The sequence below is a fragment of the Anolis sagrei genome, chromosome 1, assembly GCF_037176765.1.
Source record: "Anolis sagrei isolate rAnoSag1 chromosome 1, rAnoSag1.mat, whole genome shotgun sequence".
NCBI classification, from domain to species: domain Eukaryota; kingdom Metazoa; phylum Chordata; class Lepidosauria; order Squamata; family Dactyloidae; genus Anolis; species Anolis sagrei.
In genome coordinates this window covers 75102742-75130469 of record NC_090021.1, presented here as the reverse complement: position 1 = coordinate 75130469, position 27728 = coordinate 75102742, and the positions used below count along the sequence as shown (strand labels likewise).

General features: G+C 38.9%; 1 protein-coding gene and 1 long non-coding RNA gene across 5 annotated transcripts in view; one reads left to right on the top strand and one right to left on the bottom strand.

Moving 5' to 3' along the window:
• The window catches only part of LOC137096557 (uncharacterized), a 41054-nt gene extending 13694 nt beyond the window's left edge, over window positions 1–27360 (bottom strand). Inside the window, exon 1 of the long non-coding RNA XR_010909536.1 lies at window positions 27287–27360. This is a non-coding gene — a long non-coding RNA (uncharacterized lncRNA). The remainder of the gene's footprint in view (window positions 1–27286) is intronic.
• The window catches only part of GRM1 (glutamate metabotropic receptor 1), a 231509-nt gene that overhangs the window by 42736 nt on the left and 161045 nt on the right, over window positions 1–27728 (top strand). The window lies entirely within an intron of this gene.

The window sequence follows — 27728 nt, the reverse complement described above, 5'->3', positions numbered from 1 at the left end:
AATGGCAACCCACATTTCAGAGGTACTGTAGATTACTGATATGAAATATTGCTCTTAGTATTGATTGTCTTGGATAGTACTGTTGGAAGCATGAGGCCAACAACATCAATCTAGTAGTATTTTAAATAATAATTAATTAAATGATTGAATGCATATCCTGCCTTTCTCCCAAAATGTGATTGAAGGATGTTTATACTTTTGTAGTCTACAATAGTGGGGTAACTGTGTCCACTATATGATAAATTCAAATGTGACCAAAACGAGAAGAATGAAATATTTCTGCCTAAGCTGTCATGAAGGTTGTGCTAGAAAGTGGGTGTTGGACATATAGACAATAGCAGTCCTAGCAGGTTGACATAAATCAGGTATTGAAATTAGCATGAAAGGAATCTGTAATGTCACCACAACCTTATTCTATGGAAAACTAAGACACTGCATTTACCACTAATTCATTTTGACAGATGATCTGCTGACACCTTTAACAAAATATGACTAAGTGGAAGTGCTTTAGGAAATGAATACTAAAAGATTTCCCTCCCTCCTCACATTATATGAGAGCAGTGCAATTCTTTTAGTGTGTAAAGTCAAGCAGCCAGTTCATAAGCAAGAAGATAATATTGAGCAAAAAGGTTGGTGAGAAGAAAGAAGAAACAATAGTCTTATTTTAATCTTGTTATAAAGAGAAAACTAAATCCTCTTTTTGTAAAAAAAAGAAAAAAGAAAATGAAATACAGTTTCACATTTTAATATGACATTCTGAGACCTAAATCATTTCTATGTGTTTTACTTACATGTTCAAATCTTTTCATCTCTTGTGTCATCCTTCCTTCAGGTGTTTGACTTTTGTCACTTTGATGTTCCCAAATGTGTACCAGAACCAATGGGTGGTAGACCATGTGACAGATCCTTTTTCATTCTTAATTGCCATTCATGTACAAGCTGGCTCTTCCTACAGTTTATATCTCATTGCATTCCTTTCATCAACTGGAAGTGAGGGAAGATGGGCCAAGAAGGACAAATGTAAGATACTACACTTTAAAAAATGAAATGCAAAGATACAGGATGGGTGATGCCTAGCTCTGTGGACAACAAGTTGAACATGAGCCAACAGTGTGATGCAGCAGCTAAAAAGCCAATGGGATTTTGGGCTTCATCAAAAGGAGTATATTGTCTAGATTGAGGGAAGTCATGGTGCCTTTGTATTTGATTTTGGTTAGACCTCACCTGGAAAACTGTGTCCAATTCTGGGCACCACAGTTCAAAAGAGATATCGACAAGCTAGGAGGTGTACAGAGGAGGACATCTAAAAGGATCAAAGGTCTGGAGACCATGCCCCATGAGGAGCGTCTTAAAGAACTGGGAATGTTTAGCCTGTAGAAGAGAGGAGGCGTGACAGCCATGTATAAATATGTGAAAGGGTGTCATAAGGAAGAGGGAGCAGATTTGTTTTCTGCTGCCCTTGAAACTAGGACTAGAAGCAATGGGTTCAAATTACAGGAAAGAAGATTCCACCTGAACATTAGGACTGTACGAGCTGTTTAGCAGTGGAACTCTCTGCCTCGGAGTGTGGTGGAAGCTCCTTCCTTGGAAGCTTTTTAACAGCAGCTGGGCAGTCATTTTCAGGGGTGCTTTGGTTGTACTTTTCCTGCATGGCAGGGGGTTGGACTAGATGGCCCATGTGGTCTCTTCCTACTCTATTCTGTGATTATATTATTCTAAACACTAATGTGAAAGAGGCTTGGATCATTCAGAGTGCAGCCTCACTGTAGAATCAAAGCAGTTTGACATCACTCTAACTGCCATGGCTCAAGGCTGAGGATTCATGGGAGTAGTTGTTTTACAAGATATTTAGCCAACTCTTCCATAGAGTGTTTCCATAGCATTGAGCCATGATAGCTAAAGTGATGGTAAACTCCATTAATTCCATTGTAGATGCATCCTTTCTGTTCTTTTCCTGCTTTTCGGTAAAGACTGAACCAGTTTTTTTTCTTACTTTCATCTCATCACTTTCACCTATTTCTCCAATTTCATTCTGAGGCTTCTTTTTATTAGTTTTCAATCCCCACATTGCTTACCAACCTAAGCAGTAGCGAGTACACAAAGCAAGAAATTAAGAATTCATTCCCTTCCTCCTGTGAAATGTCTTAAAGGCTTTGTTTAAGAGCATGTAGCCTGTGGTGCTGCTTTGAGATAACACTCTTCAGAACTTGTAGTGAGAAGAAACTATGAAAATCATTTCTGGAGCAAATTAGTATTTCCAAGAACAAGAAAGAAAAATTAAAATTAGTACAATTTGTTTTAAAACAGTATAATATTCATCACCAAAACATGTAAAGTTTCATGCTGTGTTTTTTTTTCTTGCCTTCCTAAATAGTACATTAAGCCTTTTTAAATCCTGAGATTAAAATTCATGGTGCATCAATGAATTTCAAACTATAGATGTTTCACAGAACCAGCAAATTCCCTGGTTTTTTAAATTTTTAGATAGCTATAGAATTTTTCACACTCTCTCTAGAAAAGAAAGAGTCTGATAATCTATGTGAACTCTTTGCACTGAGTTTCATATCAGGTTAAATTGTAGATTTCATCAACTGACATCAACTGCTGGCTTCTTTTAAAATTCTGATATGAATTGTAGAACCTCTAAAACAATGTTTCTCACTTGATCTGCACTTGATCTCCCTCCATTTCCTATTATTGGCCATACTTTCCTGGTATGTGAGTTACAGACCTTTGTATCATCTTATCATGTTGAACGAGACCTCAAGAACCATCCAGTCCAATACCATTATGTCATGCAGGATCGCACAATCAAAGCACTCCAGACAGATGGCCATCCAGCCTCTACTTAAAAATATCCACAGAAGGAAACCCCACCACACTCTGAGGCAGCATATTCCACAGTCAAACAGCTCTTACCATCAGGAAGTTCTTCCTAATGTCCAAGTGGAATCCCCCTCCTGCAATTTCAACCAATTGCCCCTGACCTTGTCTCCAGAGCAGCAAAAAAATGCCTCCCCCTTCAATGTGACATCTTTTAAAATATTGCTACTGTTCCATTATCCAACCACAAGGGGACACTAGAGAGAGAAGAATAATCATTTTTACAGGGGGTGAGTTGAAGGAGAAAAACCATTTCTCCCATTTTTGCTGGTTATTCCCTCTCCCCTGTTCCCATATCATAAATCAGGATTGTTTCCATGATGGGGACATGGGTGGGGGGAATAACAGAAAAACAGAGGGAAATGGTTTTACTCCTTCAACCCACCCTCTATCCCATAAAATGGACTATCATTCTCTCTCTATTACCCCCTTGTGGCCTCTGCCCAGATAATGGAACAGTACCAAAATATTTAAGCATGTTTATCATGTCCCCTCTCAGCCTTCTTTTCTCCAAGCTAAATACATCCATCTGCCTCAGTCACTCCTCATAGGGCTTGGCTTCCAAACCTTTGATCATTTTGGTCACCCTTCTCTGGATATGTTCCAGCTTGTCAACATCTCTCTTGAATTGTGGTACCCAGAACTGTACACAGTATTCCAGGTAAGGTCTGACCAAAGCAGAATAGAATAGAACTATGTCTGTCTTCCCTTGTGTAAAAATTTAACTACACTCCCTATATGACAGGAGGAGCAGAAACAGGAAAATGTTTCTATATATATAAAAATGGAAAGGGTGTTCAACGGGACAGCAAAACGTGAAAACCCCCCCACAAAAACTCACCAAATTTGCCGTGCACATATCTCAACCCACAAGGTATGCACAACGCTCATCAAAATTCCAAACAACATTTCAACAAACTCACAATTACAAAAACCAACTGAGCATGCGCAGTGCCCAGGGGAGGAAGTACACACGCAATGCACTCTGGGAACTGTAGTTCTAGAACGCGGACTGCTAGAAAGGAAGGAAGGAAGGAAGGAAGGAAGGGAGGGAGGGAAGTTGAGAAGGTATATGAAAGAAGAAAGGTATGAAAGAAAGAATACAGAGAGAGAAGGAGGATGGGAAAGAAGAGAGAAAGGAAGGAAGGAGGAAAGGAAAGAAAGTTAGAAAAAAAGAAGAAAGGGAAAGGGAAGGGAAGGTGTCAAAAGGAAGGAAGGAAGAAGGAAGGAAGGAAGGAAGGAAGGAAGGAAGGAAGGAAGGGGAATTTGGGAAGGGGAAGAGGAAAAAAAGCAAAGGAAGAAGAGAAAGGGAGGGAAGAAAAGAAAGAAAGAAAAGGAAGTCTGGAAGTCAAGAGCGAAGGAAGGAAGGAAAGAGATAGAGAGGGAAGAAAGGAGAGAAAGAGGAAGGAAAATAAAAAGGGAGGAGGAAGGAAAGAGGAAGAGAAGGAAGGAGGAGAGAAGGAAAGAAAAAGGGAAGGGAGGAAAGATGGAGCAAAGGAAGAAGAGAAAGAAGGAGAGAAAGAGGGAGGGAAGGAAAGAAATAAAGAGAAGGAAGGATGGGAGCAAAAAGCTAAGGAAGGAAGTAAACAGGTAGAAAAGGAAGAAAGGAAAGAAGAAAAGGAAATGAAGGAAGGAGTGAAAGAAGGAGAGAAAGAGGGAGAGAAGGTTGGCCACAGCAACGCATGCCGGGTAAAGCTAGTCTTTAATAAGATAAAACAATCTTGTTCAGTTGAAATTACACTAGAAGGGGGAAAGCTAAAATTGAATTTAATTAGCTAGTTCCTATTTCTGGGAGAGTAAATTTATTTGGAAATATTTTTGAAAATCATTCTATTGTGGTATAGAGCTGAAGGGGGGAATATAATCAGATTGCTCCACACAAAAGAGCTCATCAAGATGCATTAGGCTTCCTACCAATCTCTTTTACAAGAGCAAATCAATTCTGCCTAGCATGTTATGTGTTTTCAAGGGTTGTTACCACTTTCTGAAGCTCTGGGGCCACTATTGGATCAGAACTTGCCTCTTAAAATTTTCCCCTCTGATAACCTCCCCTTGTGCGTGTTTCAGGGCACTGCCCCTCCAGCAGCTGTGTGCTGATGCATATGACTCTCTCTTCCTACAGGCTTAAGAGAACTGGGCTATCCATACCCTAATAAAGCCGTTGGACTGTGACTCAAGAGTTATGAGTCATTTGAATTCTTGTAAAACTATATAACCTCTCTTTCAGCTCCTGGTTAAATTTCATTCCATGCAAACCAATTTGTTCACTTCTTGCCTCTATGCAAAGCATCATTAATAAATAAAGGGAAAGATGGGAGAACAAGTAAAATGATTGTCTAGGGGATAATTCTGTTCCCAAAATGTACCAGCCATGCAATATCCCAAGTATGTGTGCCTTTTCACATTTATTTTGCAAACCTATGCATGTGTACCTCGAAGCAAGTCCCATAAATTGAAGGAGACTTTCCTTCTGAGAAGTGAACCCCAGACTGCTGGAAGCAGTTATCTGATTCCCCAATATTGTTTAGAAGATGCAATAAAGAAAAATAAGATTGAGTTTACAGATGAATATTGATGAAAGTCTGCATATGGTTAGGAACAGATTGGTGCTTTGTTTTTGTTTTTTACTAGAATAGAATCATTCCAATGGAGACTCTGCACTTCAAAGAACTTCCCCCCATTTGCAATGTGTCTGATTCTCTTCTGTCCTCTTGTAGACTGGGAATTGGTCCAAGAAGAGCAAGGATGAGTTATCCTGCAATTTCCGAACTATAACCTGTATGTTGGCAATGCCAAGACAGTTTGCAGATAAATCTAGACTAGAATCATTCCAACAGCTTTGACTGTATACATTACATTTATTCTGTGTAGGAAAAATAAGGTTTTTTTTTAAAAAAAAGGGAAATCAGACCAAATATAAACACAACAACATGCTGAATCAGCCAGTTAACTGAAGAAAAAGGCCATGTGAGTAATTCGGAAATTTATTATATACTAGCTGTACCCACCACCCGTTGCTGTGGCCAACCTTCCCTCCCTCGCCCTCTTTCTCTCCTTCCTTAGCTCCCTTTCCTTCCATCCCTTTTTTTCTTTCCTTTTTCTCCTTCCTTCCTTCCTTCCTTCCTTCCTTCCTTCCTTCCTTCCTTCCTTCCTTCTCTTCTTCATCCCTTCCTTCCCCTACCTTTTCTTTCCCTTCCTCTTTCTCCCCTTTCTTCCTTCTCTACCTATTCTTGGACTGCAACTCCCAGCAGTCCTCCTGATTGATTGATCTACCTACCTACCTATCTCTATCTAATCTATCTATCTGGAGGATTGCTGGGAGTTGCAGTCCAGGAATAGGAAATTGGAAATATGCAGGCACTGGGATGCTCTCCAAGAAATTCAAATAGAAGAAAGCTTACAGCTTGAAAGCAGTGCATTTGGATCGTCCTCCTCTCCTAACGGGCCTGTTCTAGGGGATGCTGGGAGCTGTAGTCCAGAAGAGAGTGTGGATATGCTATTGTGTGTTTTGCAGGAGGAGTCATTTTTGCACATGTCCTGTAGTGTCTTTTTGCTTTTTTGGCTTTTTAAGTTCCTTCCGCTGTGTTTTTCAGTGTTTTTATGAGTGATGGTCACTTGTGGGCCTGATAGGTGTACCCTCCCCACTCCCCACCTGGCTACCTGGAATTTACTGTAATGACCTATCATATTAGGCTGTGAATTTGCCACACATTATGAGAAGGTGTTTGTTTACTTTTCAGAAGAGCAGTATATCAAGTTCCTGTATCTGAATGTTCCAGTGCTGTGTTTTCATGTACGTTCTGAATGTTGAGCCCAAATTCCTGCTATGCAGAGGCCATACCAAGATTGGATAGAGAAGATTTTTTTGGCTGATTATGGACTTTCCAGTGAGTTTTTTAACTTTCAATTTCCAGCTGGATGCATATTGGTGGTCACATCGGGGGTAGGCACCTTTACCTTGAGTTGGCTTCAAGATTATAGTACCTGTGTAGACGGGACACTAGTATCGCACTATAATTCCACTTTAATTCCCATGGCAACGTGTTAAGGCAATTTTGGCATTTGCAGTTGTGAGAAGAAAATGTGTGAGAGAGAGGGGGGGGGGGGAGGGAGAGAGATTGAGAGGAGGCAGCTCCAGACCAGGGCTACTCTGGCTGAAAGGCTACCCCACAGTGAGACAAAGAGCTTGCCCGGTAGTGAGCTAATTGAGGCTTCCATATTGGAGGCCAACTCCTATTCTCAGTAGGCTCTTGTGGCACCAGCTTCAGCCTGCATGAAGGCATGATGGAGGCTATTTAAGGCGACTACCCCCTCACTTGAGCCTCTTGGTGAGGGATCAGTGAGCAGTTTTACCTTTTTGGCTTCTCTGACAAGATCCAGTTGGGAGGAAGTTATTTGCCACTGCATGACTTTTTTTTCTACAAAAGAAATTAAAAGCTACTTTGCTGACTCAAATGGTAAAGAAATCAAATTGAAATGCCCACCCTTCTCTTTCTCAGCTGAGTACTGAATTAGAATCGCATTTCTCATTACAAGTAAAGGATACCTTAGCCACACCTAAAGCACACCCCTGAACATTCCTGGTCCACCAAAAATCAGCAAAGGGCAGAATTGACCTTTCAAAAGAGAAATGGCAACCGAACAGTAATGGGAAAGGAGGTCATTAACTTTTTTATGTAATGCCTTCTAAATGGTCTCCCACTGGGAGATCAACAGAAGATGAACAGCATCTTGAATAAGTCTCAGCTAAAGATTCAATTACCCTGCTGTAATTGTGATTTATCTGCCTTGTATGGTAAGTGTTCTCTTTGTAGAGAGAAAAGGCGGAATATAAATAAACATAATAATAATAATAATAATAATAATAATAATAAGTATCCAAGTATATTATGAACAAATAAAAAGTTGTTTCTGCTACATCTAAAGAAAAAGCATGCCAGGGTACTTGGTACAAGAGGTGGCTAATCATGCAAAAAATCATGCAAAAAATTCTATACAAGTTACATTCCTTTTCTTCTACCTAAATAACAATAATTTGAATTCAAATCTTGTAGATCATGTAGATCACCCAGTTTCTTCTGCCAAAACTGGAAATTGAACAAATTAATGCAATACTGGAAACATGGGATTCCCAGAGCTTTGTTCTTCTCCCTGAAACATTTGCAATAGTTGGTATCAAATAGAGGCAAATCTTACATCTTTCCAATATGTTGGCAGGGTGTAAGAGAGACAATGTTAAGAAAGCAAAAGACAATAACTTTTAGCTTTATTTTTCTTCCAGTGTATTTCAGTAATCTATTTAAAAAATAAAATAGAACTTGTTTCCACATAATTACTTTTACTTTCTTTGTTTATGCCTTTTTGCTGAATAGAACATAATTATCTGTTTGAAAAGCTGCCTGTACTTGGATGCTGCATGTGTTTAATACTTCTTTTCATTAATTGTCTTATGTTTGGACTGGCTACAGGAGGCAGATGATATTTGGCCTGAAAACATTCTGTGCATCTGAAAGATTCATTATCTCCTTACTGTAGATTTTTGTTTGTTTTGGGAGGTTTTTTTTTTGCATCTTGTCACAAGGCATTATGTTATTTCATGCCAGAGGCTTGACAGCAACACTAACTTATGCAGTGCCACATTGGAATTTGGAAACTTCATTATTGTTTTGGACTTGCCTTCTTTTGGCACAGTAGATATTCTGGCAGGATGTTCAGTGGACTTGTTTGATAGTGCTTTTGATGGAAAAGATTTGTCAAACAACATGAATAACTATCACATTTTTGTTGAGCACAAAACATGCTCAGTCTGTTTCAAAATAAATGCGATACAAGTAACACGGTAACATATGGCTGGTTACTTTTGGAGAGCAACAGTGACGTAACAGTGGGAGCTTCCAGTTACCACTACCACTGCCACTAAATATATGGTTATTTTGGTTTTCTACTTCACCTCTGCCATGAAATGTGAGATTGTCCTCCTGCTCCACTTCTGTAGCCACTTATTGTAGGGGTTCCCTAGATGCCTTTGGGGTTCCTTTTGTGAGACATTATTCATCTTAGACCCTCAGTAGACATGGCTACCCTTGTTTAACTGCTGTCCCCATATGCCCGAATGTAAGCTATCCAATATTCTTTATACAGCATTCTCAGATTCAAAGGCAGATAAATTATGGTTTACTAAACAGATACTGAACATAACATCACAGATTTCTTATTCCATATTTCTAACTCATGCCTCTTACTTATTTTCTAACTCTAACTCTTCTATTTCTGATCCCGATTAATCCTTCTAAACCCAACTAATAATCTTCACAGACTACTCCCTCCCAACTGACCAGTTGCCATAAACCAGCGTTTCCAAAAACGCCTTAGCGATTTCACCAATTGACATTTGCTTCCAGCATTCCATTCTCTCATCCCATCCCTACATACCCTTACCTTGTAACATCTGCTAAAGAATGAGTACAAAGCTATACTTTCATAGTAACAATATTTTCTACATAGCATCACAGGCACACAATTAAAAAAATGCAAATAATTCTTTATTGATGCAATAAGTAATGTTTGCTTGTTACTTTTTCAAAATAAGAATTCAAGGAGATTTGGAGACATTTTAAAATAATTTTTAATTTTTTTATGCCTATCCCATACTAACCTAATTTCATTTTTAAAGGATGATGATGTAAAACAACAGGCAGTAAATCAAATTACACTTTAAAGGACTGACAAAAATGAATTACTTAAAAATGTTATTTCTGGCTTCTTATTAATGAGTTAATGTCCAAATTACATATCTGTAAGCCATTTTTTGTCATTGCGGAGACTATCAACTTTGTACAAGGACCAAACTCTCTCTTCAAATGCACTATTTATATGTGCAATGTATTTCCACAGTCATTACTATCTGTCCATTTGGACACTTTGCCACTTCCACTTGCTCTTTATATGACCTTGTAGAGTGGGGCTGCATTAGGTAACAGTTGGTTTGAGGTGAATGAGAGAGGTGATGTAGTTGGAGAAGTGAGTTATAGAACCTTCTGTTGAGTGAATATTCCAGGGGTGAGTATTCAGGTTCCCCAGCCAATCTGAAAAAGGTTTAAGCTTTCTCCTCATCCCCATGGAGGAAAGTGTGATAGCAAAAGTTAAATTTATTTCTTGATCTTATACTTAATTTGAGCCAGCACTATTAATTGGAGCTTTATTTGAGCCAATACTAATTAGAGCTACTCCCTGTCAATGCAGACAAAACAGAGCTAGATGGACCAGTAGCCTCATTTGTTCTAAGGCAGCTTTCTGGTAAGGGATGGTCTAGGATTCAGTAATAAAACATATGATTGCATTAAGACGAAATCATTCACAAAGTCCAAAGATATTATCATAGTACTCACATGCAGTTGAGAAGCCTTGGTTCACAGGAACATAACCAACAATCAGTGGTTGGAAAACCTCCCTTTTTTGGACTGCAGTTACAGAAATATCACATTCAGGATAGCCAATCTGTGGGAGTATTTCAAAAAAGCTACTTTCACAAATTCTAGCCCCACATTCAGTTTTTGACAATGTCAGATAGGGCTAGGAAAGATTCCCATCTGGAACCTTTGAGAGCTACTTCCAATCACTGTTTTGTCTTAGTATGTTGCAGTACCTTATGCTCTTGTGTTTGAAAGCATTGCAGAAAAAGGGACAAATTGATTTTTCTCATCTCTAAGTAATTACATAGATTTCCTTCAACTTGTGGTGGAGGCTCCTTCTTTGGAGGCTTTTAAACAGAGGCTGGATGGCCATCTGTCAGGGGTGCTTTGAATGCAATTTTCCTGCTTCTTGGCAAGGGGTTGGACTGGATGGCCCATGAGGTCTCTTCCGACTCTATGATTCTATGATTATAATGAAAAGGATTTCGATTAGACTTAAACTTAGATTATCTTGTTTATTATTTCTGCTCTGTTTTCACTTTCACTATCAGCAAAAAGCACCTCTAGTGTGTTTTTGATTGCCTTGCTCAAAAGTTCATGTGTTTTTCATTCAAGAAATGGTGTTGTCCCAGAGCAAGCCTCCAGGGTCCAGGCTCAGATTAGTTACTGAGTCGCAGAAAAAGCTGAACTTTGCAATCCCTATATTTGTCTAACTAGACTTCAAGAAATATGTGCACCCAACTGAGCTAGTGCTGAGACATGTCCCTTTAATATTAGGTTGAAGGCTAAAGGTTTGTATTTTACAAATGTAGTTAGAAGGAGGTTCAGAGAGAAAGAGGAAGCAAAATCAGGGCTGGCTCCAAAGAATGAAGTTGCTGGGTGAAGGTTGGTGGCAATAAAGTCCCTTAAGACTATCAAAATGTCCTGAACATAGTCAATTACAGCTTCCAAATGGCCCCCTTTTGAGAAGGGAGTGACTGCTAGATTTGGCCATTGGCATGGAGATATTTCTCTTTTTATCAGAATGAGATGAAGACTAGTAAACCAAAGTTCATAGATACCCTTCCAAAATCAGTGAGTTGATCTTGAAAGGATAGCTATGAAAGAACTAGAAATATAAGATCCTCAAGTATAAACATATATCATTAAAGATATATCATTAAATACAAAAACAGTGTGGTGGCTTGAGCATTTAAAAAGATTGTACTGTTAGTTGAAAGTCTAGGGGTAATTAATTAGTCTAGGGATGGGAAATTTAAAGCTCAACCAATTTTTCATCAGTTCCATTTCTCATCAGTTCCAGTCAACATGAGAAATGATGATGATGATACAGTTATATTCCTTACTTATCTTCCTCATGGTTTGAAGTGGGGATACAATGTAGTTAAAAGAAATAGATAAAACAAAAGACATAGAACAAATATTAAAACATCAATATTTTATAAAATGTACATTAAAATGGATAGATTAAAATTGACTGAGTAGACCAGCCAAAAGGGATAGGTCTTCAGTTATGTTTTAAATTATGACAGATTATCTGGCTGTCATACCTCTTCTGGCAGGCCATTCCAGTCAGGGGGCTGATGAAAAGGTACCCTGGGTGATGATTGCCATTCAAATTGTGGCTGGTTGAAGTAAATGCCCCACAGAGGACCTAGAATTTGAATACTCATCACCTCACTGCTCAAAACCATTACACTACTTTGGATCTCTATAATCATTCTACAGCTATTTCATCACCATACCAAATACTACTTCCTATGAAATGCTACTTAATACTGCTTTCCAATCTGTACACTCTTAGATAGAATTAGAAATAATGGTGGAATATCAGGATTTAGGATAGGGAAGAAGGAAGTGGAAGTGAATCTGTTTGCGGATGATTTCTTAATAATAACAGAAAATCCACTGGATACATTGAAGGAATTAGAAGTAATATTGGAAGATTTTTATAACATCTCAGGATTAAGGATTAATATGACAAAATCAGAACTGTTGGGGTTTCACCTGAGGAAAGGAATCCAAGAAGAGATTCAGAGAAGGAAAGATATACAGATTGTAAAAAATAAAATTAAATCTTTGGGAATTTACTTAACTAATAAGCCAATGAAGATCTGGGATTATAAATATAAGAAAACATGGGGAAAGGTACAGGTACAAATGAATAATTGGAAGGATAAAAATTTAAGTATTTCAATGAGAATTAGAGCAATTAAAATGTGCATCCTTCCTAAATTACTGTATTTGTTTCAAACTCTATCACTGGAGATTACACAACAAAAATTCAAAAAATGGAGAAATAAGGAAGTGGATATTTGCAGGGAAAAAATCAAGAATAAGTAATAAGGAACTATATATGTCAAATAAAGAATTAGGATGGGGAATACCAAAGTTACAAGAATACTACAAAGTATTTCAACTGAAAGCAATTCTGGAATAGATCGAGTTAAAATAAAACAATAACAAGCAAGAGAAGTGGATAAGAATAGAGAATGAAGCAAGTAAAGGTCAAGGAGATTATAATTTAAAAGAGAATAAAAAAACAATAGGCCCAAGGAAAATAGCATTAAAATATGGGGGAAACGGAAAGAGAAATGGATGCCATATTTATCAAAGGAAGCCCCGATAGGTAATTTAAGAAATGAGGAGGATGAGAGCATCATAAAAAAAAAATCAAAGATTTATATAATGAAAATAAGGAATTAATGGAATGGAAACAATTGGAAACATTAGGGGGTGGGATAAATTGGTTAACACTAAGAGGAATTTGGGAACAAATTAAAAAGAAAGAAAGTAGTAAGGGAGAAAATATAATAGACAAGATATTAGAAGAGAGATCTGGAGGCAAAAATGACTTAATAAAATATATGGAAGAATGATAGAAGACAATGAATCTATGTATAGAATAATGGGAAACAAGTGGGAAAAGGAAGGGGGCCTAGGAAGAGAAAAAATAGAAAAGATAATCAATGGTTTAAATAAAATAAAAATAGAAAAATACAAGGAATTAGAACTGAAAATAATAACAAAATGGTATAGAACACCAATTCAGCTGGCACATATGATTCAGGGATTAAATCCTAAATGTTGGCATTGTGGAAGTCGGGAGGCATGGTATTCACATCTAAGGTGGGAGTGTGAAGAAGAAGAGAAGAAGAAAGAAGAACTTTATTTTTCTACCCCGCCTCCATCTCCCCGAAGGGACTTGAGGCGGCTTACATGGGGCCCAAGCCCAGGCAGAATACAATTAAAATGAAACAATAACAATTAAAACAGCATAAAACAACATAACAAAAATAGCTAGCAACAACAATAACAGCAGACTAATTTTGGAGGGGGGGGGGGAACCACTACGTGAACTAGTTAAAGGATAAAGTGTTTTAGTAAGGTGGATAACAATGTATAACGGCATAGGAAATATCATGGAAACAGAGCAAATTAACAGGATCAGTTAATATAATATAGAGATACAAAAAATCTGGAGTCAAATTCTAAACCAGGTAGAATTACATAAAAAGGTAAAGGTTGTCCCCTGACATTAAGTCCAGTCATGTCTGACTCCGGGGTACGGTGCTCATCTCCATTGCTAAGCCGAAGAGCCAGCGTTGTCCATAGACACCTCCAAGGTCATGTGGCCAGCATGACCGCATGGAGCACTGTTACATACTAAAATAAAATTTGATATAAATATGCAAGTTTTGTTAATAGGAATATATGGTGATAGAAGAGTTAAGGACCAAGACCAATAATTAATGATGATGAGCAGCACATGCAGTAATAGCTTGGGGTTGGAACGAAAAAAGAAACTGACACTTGAAAAATGGTATGAATATGTGTGGGACCAAATACAACTGGATATGATGGACATCATAAGAAGCAAAAAGACATGGTCAGACAAACAGAAGAAAATTAAAGAAATTTGGACTCAATTTAAAAGGTGGTTACAGGTCGTTAAACCAGATGAGGAAAGCTGGAAGAAAAAATTGGATAGGAAAAAAAAGCCCATGTAATGGGGGGAAAAAGATTACATTGTCAACAGGGAAGAGGGAGGGGTGGGAATGGGGAGGGAGAATGGAATGAAAAAGTACAAAATGCATGGTAATTATGGTTTTGTATAATTGTTTTATAAGAATAATAAAAAATTAGAAAAAAAGATTTGGACACTTGTCACTTCACTGCTCAAAACCATTACACTACTTTGAATCTCTACAATCATTCTACAGCTATTTCATCACCATACCAAATACTGCTTCCTATGAAATGCTACTTAATACTGCTTTCCAATCTGTACTGACACTCTTAGGGTGTTTATTTGGAAGTTAGATTCAGTACAATTAACTAGTAGCGCAGTGGGTTAAACCCTTGTACCAGCAAGAGTGAAGACAGAGAGGTCACAAGTTTGAATCTGGGGAGAGAATGGATGAGCTCTCTCTGTCAGCTCCCGCTCCCCATGCGGGGACATGAGAGAAGCCTCCCATAAGGATGATAAAACATCAAAACATCCGGCATCCCCTGGGCAATGTCCTTGCAGACAGCCAATTCTCTCACACCAGAAGTGGCTTGCAGTTTCACGAGTCGCTCCTGACATAATTTTTTTTTAACGAATCTCCCATTTATTTAGAGCAGTTGGAGCTTGGGTCTTAAGCTTGGGGAAAGTTATGTGGGCTGAAGATAAACTTACATGAGGAAACCAGGATACACAAGGAGAAACAAGCTGGTCTCAGCAAAACTCTGTTAATGACTACTAATCATACTTTTTTTTTGTCTGGATGATTGCACATGAGCAGTTTGATTATTTGCTCTAAAATCTTTGCATTAAACTTACCATGTGAACTTGTCTGCAATGCTGTGTGGTTCCTTAATTATTTTAAAATAAGCACCATTTTTTAATACACCCTTCTTGAATTTGAATATTTCTCCATTAATTCTCCAAGCGAACTAGCAAACAAAAAGCTCACCAATATGGCAGACAAGGTTTATCTGACTTCAACTTTAATGATACTGCTCTTTCTTCCTCTCCTGGAATTTTTTTTAGTGTCTTCTCTATAGCATCTGCCACTATTTGATGTAATGTGATGATGCTATTCTACTGTGTCATAGCAGAGTTCCGAAATGATTTTCCCCCAATTTCCAAAGCATTCTAGAAATAACTGTTCAAGAAAGGGGCCTTTGTCAAGCTCTAATTGGCAGATATTTTATGAGAGTGCCTCCTGGCATAGCTTTACATCCATGTCATCATGAAACCAATTGGACTTAGGGACCTTGAAGTTGTTCAAAGTTATTTTAGGATTTAGAATCCAAATCCTGAAGCCCTCAATGGGCATCTGATGCGAAGGGAATAATGCTCAACTATGCCAACATCTTGAGGATACAGACTAAAAGGTGAGTAATGACCCCTGCTGCTAATAAGTGAGGATAATAGCTCTGAGACTTGCTAATTAACAAATCCTTGGAGGAAATGTTATCAGAGCCCCATTAATGTTAATTCGTTCAGATTGTTTCAGTGTTTCCAATAAGGCTGTCTTATCGCCCCGTTGTCCTTTCATTGTCCTTTGTTGAGATTTCCATATGACTCATTTCAGCCTAGAGATGAAAAGAATATTTTCTAGCATTCATTTCCTTGTTGAAAATGAGTTTCCTGACAGTGAAGAAGCCCTATTGGGAGGAATAACACTATGTAACACAATTTTTGTTCCTGCGTTATAAATGTTATTTCCTAATTGGTTCTATCATAAAAACATGGGAAAAGTTTATTAAACTGCAAAAACATTGTTTTTGCAGGACATCCTGCAGCACATTTTGCTACATATAGTTTTTCAATGAATATTTTACTCAGTATCAACCCATTCAACATAGTTAGTGGCAGCCACAAAAAAAGTATAACAACTACTTATACTGGAGTATAACAACTACTCTATAAGTAAGTACCATGCAGTTAAACAGGAAATAACATATTCAAACCAGGAACGGATTTTTTTAAATGTTGCTACATAATATAATAGAGCAGAACATATTTGTAAATTTTCTCCTTGTTTACAAAAGTCTCAAAGTGTTCTTAAAGTTTTTCTCCATCCCCATGAAAATCACACTATCTACATACAAAAAGTATGTTCCTTGCACTCAGAAATGTTTTTCTATGTGGGTTGTGCATTTTTTACAGGAAATACAGGCTTTTTGAGTAACCATTCTTATGTGTAACTCTCCACAAAAATTATCTGATAATACTCAAATATGGATACTCAAATATGGTAAAAAAAAAAACCCGCTATGTTTTCCCCTTCAGTGAGGAGAAAACTACATTAATTATTTGTCCTTGCCTGATTCAGCTTGCATGCAGCTCTACCAAGACTGATGTTGTGGCCCCCAAGACTGTTTTCGGGTACTTGATCCCTTCAGAGCTCCCCCTCCCTCACCAGAACCAATTTGTGGGAGGGCAGCTCCACCACTTTCTTGAGTGGCTTGGGGCTGCTGCTATCCTACAGTGGCCTAGGGCTGGCCTCTGAGGAGGGAGGCCCCAGGATGGGCACGTTCTCTGGGGTCGCCTTCTGCCTCCCAGCCCTTGTGGCAGCCCTGCTGCTTTCCAGAGTGGTCTGGGGCCGCTGCTGCATCAAGGCTTCCCTATTCACAGGAGGGTGGTACCACCACTTTCCCAAGTGGCTTGGAGGACAGGTGTTTCACCTAAAGCAGCTAAGGGGTAAGCTGAAAGGGTCACTACCTCACCAAGTTCATGACACACTTTAGAATTAGCTGTAAGTCACAAAGTTACAAAGTATAATTAGGTAACATTAATCAAAGCTGCCCATAGTTAACCCACTTCTGCTATGTTGCCTCTTTATTGCAGGGGTTGTGTGGCAATGTTCTAGTACAGCACTTAAACCACATCACGCACTGGCTCTCTGGTGGTTAGAATTATGGCCAAAGCATTGGTTTTCCCATCCATTCTTTCACTAGTAAAATGCTTTCTTAAAAGGGCTTTAACCAACTTGGGCCTTCTGATCCTCTGGGGAGGCCCTGCTCTCACCACTGCCAGTGTCACAAGCTTGCCTGGTAAGTATAAGGGAGAGAGCCTTTTCCGCTGTGGCTCCCTGACTCTGCGACTCTGGAACTCGTTGCCTGGAGAAATTAGGAAGGCCCCTTCTTTAGAAGTTTTTAAGAAGAATCTTAAAACTTGACTCTTCCATTGTGCCTTTGATGAGTAGGTATACAATTTCACATGACTGTTTAGATGATTAGAGTAGACGTCCCCCCCCCCCCTTTGTGGGAAAGATTGATTCCACAACCCCTGCCATGATGAGTACTACTCCACATATTATCTGCTTCTCTCTTTTATCTTGTCAGAGTTTTTAATTAGTTTTAATTAGTTGTTTTAATAATTACATGTAGCCCGCCCATTGTCTCTGTGTCTGTGTGTATTGAATTTTTTTATATTGTTATGTGTTCATATGTTCTATGGAATTATGATGTAGTTTATTGTTTGTGTTTTCGGTTGTGTTTTTGGTTCTCTTTATTTGTTGTTCGGGCCTGGCCCCATGTAAGCCGCTCCGAGTCCCCATAGGGGAGATGATGGCAGGGTACAAATAAAGTTGATTATTATTATTATTAAAAGTAGCAATAGGAACTGAAAATATATGTAAAATGTATATTTCTTGAACATAGTTGTTATGCATTTGAAATCATCTGAATATCTGTTTTGTGGTTTTATAACTTGTTTTAAACGAATGGATTGCAGGCACAAATGTGGGAGGCAAGCATATACTCCTGCTTGACACCAGTCTTCCCACACACAGCCATACATTTCTCTTAACAAGAAATAAATTCTATGTGTGCACAAACAAACTCTAAATCCAGTAGGAATACCTGCACAGATACAGAGAGATACAGATAGAAAATATCTGGTAAAAGAAATTTCCAAATACAGAATACTTACTGGTGGACAGCTTTCTTTTGATTTAAGTTATGTGTGTTTTTGTTGGTATAAGGTTTCTAGATGCTGTGATAAAACACCACAAAACATCATAATAACGCATAATGCAAGCACAAATTGAATGTAATTCTATAGACGCATTATTGTAGATAGTGGTTGTTGTTATATGCCTTTAACTTTTACATTTCACCAAGGCTAAGGACCTTATCCTGTGTGTGTGTGATTGTGTATGGGGTGGGTGGGGAGTAATGTGGTAATAATGGCATTTAGTCCTATAGCATTGCAAATCACTATTCATTACTTATCACACGTCATCTGAATTTGCTGGTTTCTCCATTACTAAGTGTTTTTATCAAACCACGCAAATAATTCCACTAGCCAAGTCATGGCTACAGCAGGCTCAATAGTAAAATTCCCAGATCCTTAAAAATGGCTACAGCAGGCTCAATAGTAAAATTCCCAGATCCTTAAAAATTTGCTCTCTGATGGATGGTTTTCATCCATCAAGAGATGAAAAGGCAATATTGCATAGTAAACAAATACTCGTTTTAGGCCAAGGAAGCATTTGTTCAAATCCCACAACGGTAATGAAATCCTTTCAATGCTCCAAAGAAACATGCAAGATGGTTATCTGTAATTACTTACTTTCATAGGTAACCAAGATGTAATGCCAAGATGTAATGCCACGTTGGATAAGTAATTTAATACATAGGAGCTAAGTTAATCTATCAGTTATTCTGTTATAATGGGCTTTAAAAGGTTCTTTTAAAGACCATTATTATAGACATTTTCCCAGAAATATTTCAAGTGTTGTGCCATCCTCTTGCTGATTGAGGGTTCTTTCAGGCTTCTCAAAACGTAATGGGTTGGGGAACAAATAACAACTTGCTTGTTTTTTTCATTGTGATGAGTAGCAATGCTTTACCTTTAAGTAATATAGTGAATAAAAAGGTAGAATTATGTTTAAGGTGTCCAAGCTCTGAGCTCATCAGCTTACTTTGAGCCAGTCCTGTTCTGTCAGCTTAACCTATTTTAAAAGGTTGTTTGGAATAAAAAAAAAGTTGCTGCTCTGAACTACTTACCGGAAGAATATGCTGCAAATAGGATACACATTCACCAGCTAATAAATCATGTCCCTTGTGTGACTAAGTGGCCATGTTGGCTGGGGGATCTGAGGAATATTAGTTCAAAAATATCTTTTCTGACCTCTAGTAATAACATCTTGATCAGGCAATAGAGCAATGCTGTTTGCTTAGGGAATCTGCTATTTTAATCTACTTTTTTTAAAAGAAGAAAAGAAAAAGAATAAATAATTTAGAATTGAATAATGATAAAATTGAAGGACATCCCAAGAGCCATCTAATCCAAAATCTTTCATGCAGAAATCAATAACTAAATCATCACTGACTGATGGCAAAGCTGCTCAGCCTTTGTCAAAGGCTTTCATGCCTGGAATCACTGGGTTGTTGTAGATTTTTTGGGCTGACATTTTGCCTGATATTTCACCTGAATCTATGGCAGGCATTCTCAAAGGTTGTGAGGACATCCTCACAACCTCTGAGGTTGCCTGCCACAGATGCAGGTGAAACGTCATGAGAGACTGCCTCTAGAACATGGCCATATAGCCCGAAAAACCTACAACAACCTACCCAACCTTTGTTTTAAAACTCTCTAATGAAGAGAGATCTCCCTTTAATAAAGAGACAAGCAAAATATAACCCTGGGGCCAGATTACCACCCAACTGTTGATAACAACAGTTGGATCCTTTAAACTGATGTGGGTCAAATACAACCCTCCTGATGCTCACAGGCTACATCTCCCAGCACTCCTCTGTTTTGACTGCTCTCATTCAAGCTGATTCGAGTTGCAGTCTGAAAAAACTTTGCTCTGTTTTAAAATGAAAGAGTAAATTTCTCCTTACATTTTGAAGAACATCAGAAAGAGGAAATTATATTTGAGAACTTCCCACATTGGATTCATCCAGTCCCTTTATCTATGCAGAATCAGTTTCCACACCTTTAATAAATAAAGATATATTTGGGTTGTTGTAGGTGTGAATGTTTCAACTGACCACCTTGATTAGCATACAATGGTCTGACTGTGCCTTTGTATGCTAATCAAGGTGGTCAGGCCATTGTATGCTAATCAAGGTGGTCAGTTGAAACATTCACACCTAGCTCCAGCAGACAAGAGTCCTTTGTCTCACCCTGGCCATTCCACAGATATATAAACCCTTTTGCCTAGTACCAAGAGACCTCACTACCTCTGAGGATGCTTGCCATAGATGCAGGCGAAACGTCTAGGAGAGAATGCCTTTTTATGCATGTTTATGTGTACTGTTGAACCAGAAGGAGAAGATATATTAAGGTGCATTACAATATAAAAAAGGCTATTTCCAATGACAGGTTATTGTCAGAGCAGGGCACTCTTGTGTTAGGGCAAGACTGACTATTTTGCTTGCACCACTGGGCACTTCTACTATCTGCACTGCATTATGCTCAATGCGGAGTATGCATATGATTTTCACCAGCAGTTCCTGATCCTGGAAAAAATACAAACAGTAGGTGACTTCTCTCTAGTTAACAGGTTGTGTCAATATGGCTAGCAAGTTTGCTTTACAGGTATCCTACCGATCTTTCTGAGCAGTATGTTTGTTCATTTAAACTTGGCCTTCCAACAAATAAAGTCACCCAAGGCTCATAATAAATATCTTGTGAAATTTTTCTTGAGTTTGTGTATATGGGAGCTGTGGAGACCCTTTCGGATTAGAAAAGAAATTACGTGCTTCATTTATTTTATATTGTGAAAATTACACAAACCAGTTTTATTTATCACATGAAACTTACAAATCCTTTAAAATGAGAGCTATAAAAATAAAATGAAAGTCAGCAAATAATTTTCAGTGATGTGTGCAACATTTGAGTAGGTCTTCTTTGTTTTCTGCTGGGAGTTTTTGCACACTACTGTGGCAGAATACCAAAGTTTCAATAAACTATTATTCATCAAAATCTGCAGATGTTCTTGTCAGGGAAACCTACTCTATATGAATTTCTAATGGTTTTTCACAGAGAATTCATAGTTTTTGCAATGAAAGGAGAAGCATAATGTTTCATATTAAATCAATCTATTTCTAAATATGTTTTCAGTCATGTTGGTCCATTACAATAAACAATATACACAATGCCAGCAGGATAATACACTTCTAAAAATCAAACAGCTGGTCCAACCAAGATGTGAGAAAATAATCAGCAAGTTGGGTTGCTGTGGGTTTTTTTGGGCTGTATGGCCATGTTCCAGAAGCATTCTCTCCTGACATTTCACCCACTTCTGTGGCAGACATCCTTAGAGGTTGAGAGAGCTGTTAAAAACTAGGTAGTTGAAGTTTGCATATCTGTGGAATGTCCAGGATGGGAGAAAGAAGTCTTGTCTGTTGAAGGCAAATGTGACTGTTGCAATTGGCCATCTTGATTAGCATTTAATGACCTTACAGCTTCAAAGCCTGGCTGGTTGTTGCCTGGGGGATCCTTTGTTGGGAGTTGTTAGCAGGCCTGTTTTTTATTTTATTTTAGTGTTGCTCTTTATTTCCTGTCATGATTTTAGAGTTTTATTAATACTGGTAGCCACATTGTGTTCATTTTCATGGTTTCCTCCTTTCTGTTGAAATTGTCCACACACTTGTGGATTTCAATGGCTTCTCTGTGTAGTCTGACATGGTAATTGTTAGAATGGTCCAGCATTTCTGTGTTCTCAAATAATATGCTGTGTCCAGGTTGGTTCATCAGGTGCTCTGCTATGGCTGACTTCTCAGGCTGAATAATCAGCAAGCCTTGTTGTTGTTGTTGTTGTTGTTGTTGTTATAATAGTTATTTATATCCCAGTTTATCTCCCCAAAGGGGACTCAAAGCAGCTGATTCAAGTCTGATTCAATGGTTTTTGAAGCAATCCTTCATGTAGAAGTAAAAAGTGAAGCACATGAAACAGAGATTAGCCCAGCTCACAACCTGCTGTGCTAGTAGCCTACCTGCAGGTGTAGGTGTGTGCATGTGGGTGGATGTCATATATCAAGCATCTTTGCTGGGCTTTGAGCTTGTAGCTGAACTTTCTGTGCAGCCTCTCAAAGGGATTTGTTTTTGATGGGAGCTTTCATTCTTCAAACAGAATACACTTGGAGGATGCTGCTGTTTGTATTTCCTGGTGCCAAATGTATTCTGTTATTTCTTATTAGCTCCTGCCTCAAAAGTCCACTGCAGTTTTTTATGAGGCACTCTGTTACCATAGTATCACATCACCTCACAATTTTTCATATATTTCTCATTCCCATCCTCACAAAAGGCAGGGGATCACTAAGCCTTTCATTTCATAGCTAAGGAATCAAGTAAAAGAGGTTCATAGAACAGTGCTGCTCAATTGGGCCTGAAAATCACTGTCCTAAACACCAGAATCATTACAACAAACAGCCTCAATTCTATGCTACTCCACTTGGTTGTTGATAATATGTTTTCACCTCAACACTGACTCATGAGAAAGTGGTTTTTTTGGGTAAATCTTAGCCTTCTTCTAAACAAAGGGTGCAGCAATACCATAGAAGTAATGCAATTTGATGCCAGTTTAACTTCCATGGCTCGGTGGAGTAGAATCACGGGAGTTTGTCTTATTAGGCCTTCAGCCTCCTCTGCCAAAGAATGCTGGTGCCTCACCAAACTAGAACTCTCATGATCCCATAGCATTGAACTATGGCAGTTAAAATGGCGTCAAACTTCTATAGTATAGATGCACTCAAAGAAAGTTTGATTTTGTCAAGGTAATGCAGTGGATTTCTATGGCTCTGTGGGGATTCAAATCTTTGTAGAGCCTTTAATCCAACATAATGGACCTCATCACATGAAAGCAGGGAAAAGTAGAAGGAACCATCTTTCTTCTTTCATTCCCTATTATTGAAGTCCCATGCCTTTCCATCTTCAGTGATGGCAGCTATCCCAGGTCCTTTCTCCAATTCTATCCAGCTTCTCCCTGTCTTCTGCCAGTAGGAGTCAGGCAGCACCCTAATCCTCAAAACACAGTTTTCCTTCTATTTCCCTGCACTGCCACAATGGAGTCCCATGGGCAACCATCAGAAGTGGCCTTGCATCATGTGATGGCCTCCGTGGATCTCCGTTTTGGCAGCGCAAAGAAATTGAGAGAAACCTGTGAGTGATAAAGTCCTCAAGTCTCCATGTCAAACTGGTTTTCTGTCCCACCATTGCAATGTCCAAGAAGAACTGAATGTCTGATCTTTTGATAATTAATGAAGTTGCTAAATGCATCAGGAAAGGAAAATGGTCATTCTTACACAATGTTAAATCAATAATTTTGATGGGGAGAGACTCCTTCATCATAACAAATATAGCAAATATACTAGTTGCTGCAGTTAAACTTCCAGCTGGCTATAAGGTCTCTTTCACATTTGCCATGGGGTCCTTGCTTGCAACAGCCAAAATGAGAGGAAAACATGATTAGTTGGTTGGAACAAAATGCACCCCACACTGCAAGCAATCAAATTAATTTAAGTATTATATATTTGTCTACTTGGAGAATCAAAATTATGGGTTGAATTACATCCCCCAGGATTTTTACTGAAATAGGTAAATATGCTCTATCATAAGGTATACATTGCTCAATCAAGATACACCCACACATGTCAGAGTGCACAATACAGAGTCAGCACTGCAACATATGGCACCTGCCTTCCATGCCAGTGGGACAAACATTTCATTTTGGGCTTTATTCTCAACATTAAACAATCCGTAACTTATTTTGGGAATAGGGTTCAGCATCTTAAGTGCTCTTTTAAATTTCAAAATTAAGGTAACTATCACCAGATCACTAACGTATTAGTTATTCCTATACTGAGCCCTGTTTTTGAATCCATCAGGACTGAGTACAGAGTTTATAATTTACAGATACTGGGATGAGGGATTAACTTAGTTCAGTTTAATATCTGAATATCTGGTTTCCACTTTGATGTTCTTTCTGTCATACTATAAGACACTTGCTTCTGCTAGCTCCTGTGACTGGTAACCTTGTGACTAGTTGGCTAAAATGAAATGGTAGGAACCACTGTAGGATTATCTGTTGATAATTTTGCTACATGAATGTTTGTTCCTGCACTCATTGTGATGCTTCTGACTTCTAGCTGGGAATGTTCTTAATCCATACAGGTTTATGTGTTCTCCACTTCAATAGTTATCAGTTGCATAAGTAAAGGATACATGAACCTTGTAGCAGACAAATATTCTTGGCTGTCACACCCAATTAATTGCACTGCTTGAGTTTTTCAATAAAAAATATCTCTTTGGGGAATATTTTTTTAACGTGCTCTGTCTTAAATGTACTCCCATTAAACTCCACAGAAGCTTTACATAACATTTCAAAACAAAAAAGCCGGCTCTAGAACTTCTGTCTGTTTTCCCTCCATACTTTTTCATTTGAAATTGATTTGTGATGGCCATAAAAGTAGAGTTTCTTTGGGGTGGATGGATAAAGTTTGCATTTACTTCTCATGGCTCAAGGACCTCCATAAAGTCTCTTTACCATTTAAAGATACACATTATGCCTTCTCTTGAGGAATAGCCATTTTTAGGAGTTCTTTTTATTTAACAAGACCTTTTTCATCAACAGGGTACTGGAAAAGACAAATGTCATGTGATTAAAAACTTTGATAACTTTGAGTATTTAAAACAAATATGATTAAAATATCTCATCAATTGCCTTTGTAATTTTTTAAATGATAAAGAGACTTTACAGATACCCTGTATTTTTTCTCATTCTGACTTGACTATGTTGAATTTATTTTCAGGTGACTTAATTTAGTACATCATCTTATCTGTGACACTAATAGACTCCCAAGGACTTCGGCATTCTTTCCATGTGAAAATAGTATTAGTCGGTTTCCAAAAATGTCTATAGAGCTCATCACACAATGGAAATTTAGCATCCCAGGATGTGTCTTCCCCAGTTGACCCACGAAACCCCACACTGCCCATCACATGATGTAGTCTCACTTCCTCCAGGGCTCCATGGGTCAATTGGGGCAGAAGCATCATAGGACACTGCGATGCCAACACAGGAGCCTCCTTGTGTTCCATTTGTTATAATGGGGGTAATGCAGGGGAAAGCTGCATGGTGACATTTCCCCAGTTGTGATGAGGAAGCATCAGTTGGTGTTGAGGCGGGGTGCCGGGATTGCCCCCCCCCCCCAATTCACCATGGAGATTGGCAAATTGGAATGCTGGACCTCATCAATGTGATGAGGTCCTATGTCTCAGCCTTTTAAATAAGTTAATTACTATCTGAAGATCTCTGGGTCAAAATCCATAAAGAAAGCAGTAGAATCTATAGTAATCACCACAAGGCATGCTAGAGAGCTGGTGGTGTGCATCCTCTATGGCAGGGATTCTCAAACTTTTTCGGCCATGGAACCCATGAAGAACAATTCCAGCCATGAAGAACAATTTTAACAAACATAACTTAGCAGCATTTCAGTGGAAAACCCCAGGGGCCATCCAGTCCAATCCCCTTCTGCCATGCAGGAAAAGCACAATCCAAGCACCCCCAACAGATGGTTACCCAGCCTTTTCAATAATAATAGTAATAATAATAATAATAATAATAATAATAATAATAATAATAGCAGAATCCAAGAAGCCACCCAGTTGAACTCCCTTCTGCCAGCAGGAAAAGCAAAATCAAAGCACACCCTGAGTGGTAGGAAAGAAAAAGAGTTTTGGAAGGAAGCAAGCAAGGTGAGGGGAAAGGATCTGGGTGGCATAGAAGGTGAAGGGGAAAGGCTTTTGAGAGTGAGTGAGGTGAGAAAAAAGGCTTTTGGGTGAGGAAAAAGGGTTTTTGGAGGCGAGGAATAAAGACTTTTGGAGTTGAGGGAGGGGCAGAAAAGAGGGGGGAAGCGCAGAGCACACTTTGAGAACTGCCACTAAGTTGTCATAAGAGTGGTTTTATTACTGAAGCAGTTGACTCTGTATCTGGTTTTCTTTGATTTGATCATCCTGGTAAAATATAGCAAGAGGAGCCAGCATTGTGTAGTGGTCCAAGCACTGGACTGTGATTCTGGAGAACATGGTTTGAATCTCTGCTCAGCCATGGAACTTCAAGGTGTTCATGGGGAAGTCACGTTCTCTCAACCATAAAGGGAAGCAATGGCAAACCCTTTCTAAACAGCTCTTGCAGTAAAAAAAATAAATAGGGTTTTTGTTTTTGTTTTTTAAGCTCCTATACACTAGGATCCTTTTAAAAAGAATGCAGCAAAATAGTTGTGGGAGACACTTCCAGGTTTTAATTCTAGTTCAAATCACATCAGAATAGTCAATGTTCCGGTGGGTGATGGCGAGACTTCCGGTGGGTGATGGCGACGGGCAAACCTCGTTGAGAGGGAGCTCCGACGGGGGACCAGCGTAGAGGTGCCTAAGGGTGAGCTTACAGCTCCCCCATCCTTGCCGGATTGAAGGCAAGGGTGCAGCGAACCCGCAGAGGCTTGTAGAGCCCCAAGAACCCCTTCCTCTCAAGGAGGGGGGTCGGAGGGGCTCCGAGCCGGCGGGAAGCAAGCGCCCCGCTGGGATTGGGCGAAAGCCCGTTTTAACCGCAGCCAGCCCGCACAAAATTATAAGAAGAAGGAAAGAAGAAATCTCAAAAAGAGAACCTTAAGAAAATCTCACCATCAGGTAATTACAGATAAAGAAACAAACGGAAAGAGTGGAGAATTAAAGGAATAGAGGAGTAAAGAAAAAAGGAAAGATAAAGAGAATTTGAAAGAGTGGATGTGAACAATTGAACTCTGATTTAAATCCGGAAAGAAAGGATGTAAGGATTATAAGGACGATTAAGATAAGAGAAAATATCAAGGATTAACGAACTATTAAAATATTGTAGAAGGATATAAAGCAAGCTGCCGTTCTTGAGGAGAGGTTGGAAGCAGAAAAGAAAAAAATTGAAGGCTTGGAATCTTATTAAGAGCAAGCTCCCCCTCCCTTATCCCCCCTTCTATAGAGGAAAGAAAAGAAAGAAAGACTATACGACCTTGGCGCCATGTTGTTATGGCTAGAGATCCCTCTTCTTCATAAACAAAGTTGAAGCCAGCGTGGCAAGCGACGAAGAGGGGAAAGGGAAGTGACGTAAAGGAAGAGGAGGAGAAAAGAAGGAGAAGGGCGGAAGAGGAGTTGGAAGAAGAAAGGTGGAAGGGCGGAAGCAAGGAAAACCATAGAGAAAAACCGCTACGGAGCGGCAAGAACGGCATACTTCTCTTTTGGGAAAAAAGACGCAAATAGGGAAGACAAGCAGACGGCGGAGGAGAAAACCAGGACGAGAAGAAGACGAACGAGGAAGAGAAGCAGACGAGGGCCTAGATCCAGGACGAGAAGTAGACGATAAGCCAGGAAGAGAAGCAGACGAGCGATTAGATCCAGGACGAGAAGTAGACGACAAACCAGGAAGAGAAGCAGACGATTGTAGCAAGGGTGAA